We start from the raw sequence: 262 nt of genomic DNA on the forward strand, positions 1-262 counted from the left end.
CGCCGTCGTCCGAGCCCCGGCGTGGTTGCACGCAGGACTGGAGCCCGGGGCTGTCGCAGGCTGCAGGCTGCAAGCGCCTTGCACCACAGGGGAGGCCCCACCTCCGAGTCTCCTCCTCCTCCCGGGTCCCCCCAAAGCGCTGCCCCTCGCACCTCCCGGCCTGCTCACCTCAAGCAGGTTAGCCACCTCGGTTCCAGAGATAAACGCAGAAGAGGAGGCCCACACCTGCCGCTCGCTTTGGAAGAAGCAGCAAGGAAAACCG

The 262-nt window shown here is 67.6% G+C and overlaps 1 protein-coding gene across 10 annotated transcripts in view; it reads right to left on the reverse strand.

Annotated features, from left to right (window-relative positions):
• The window catches only part of Nlgn4x (neuroligin 4 X-linked), a 350731-nt gene that overhangs the window by 348157 nt on the left and 2312 nt on the right, over nucleotides 1–262 (reverse strand). The window contains exon 1 of one of the 10 annotated variants that reach the window (XM_033760130.1): nucleotides 169–235. The exons of the other annotated variants lie outside the window; for them this stretch is intronic. The gene's annotated coding sequence lies outside the window, so the exon portion shown is untranslated. Of the gene's footprint in view, nucleotides 1–168; nucleotides 236–262 lie in introns of those variants that run through there. 10 annotated transcript variants of the gene reach the window in all.

Source organism: Fukomys damarensis, unplaced genomic scaffold, assembly GCF_012274545.1.
Source record: "Fukomys damarensis isolate Sample0158 unplaced genomic scaffold, DMR_v1.0_HiC HiC_scaffold_39, whole genome shotgun sequence".
NCBI classification, from domain to species: Eukaryota; Metazoa; Chordata; class Mammalia; order Rodentia; family Bathyergidae; genus Fukomys; species Fukomys damarensis.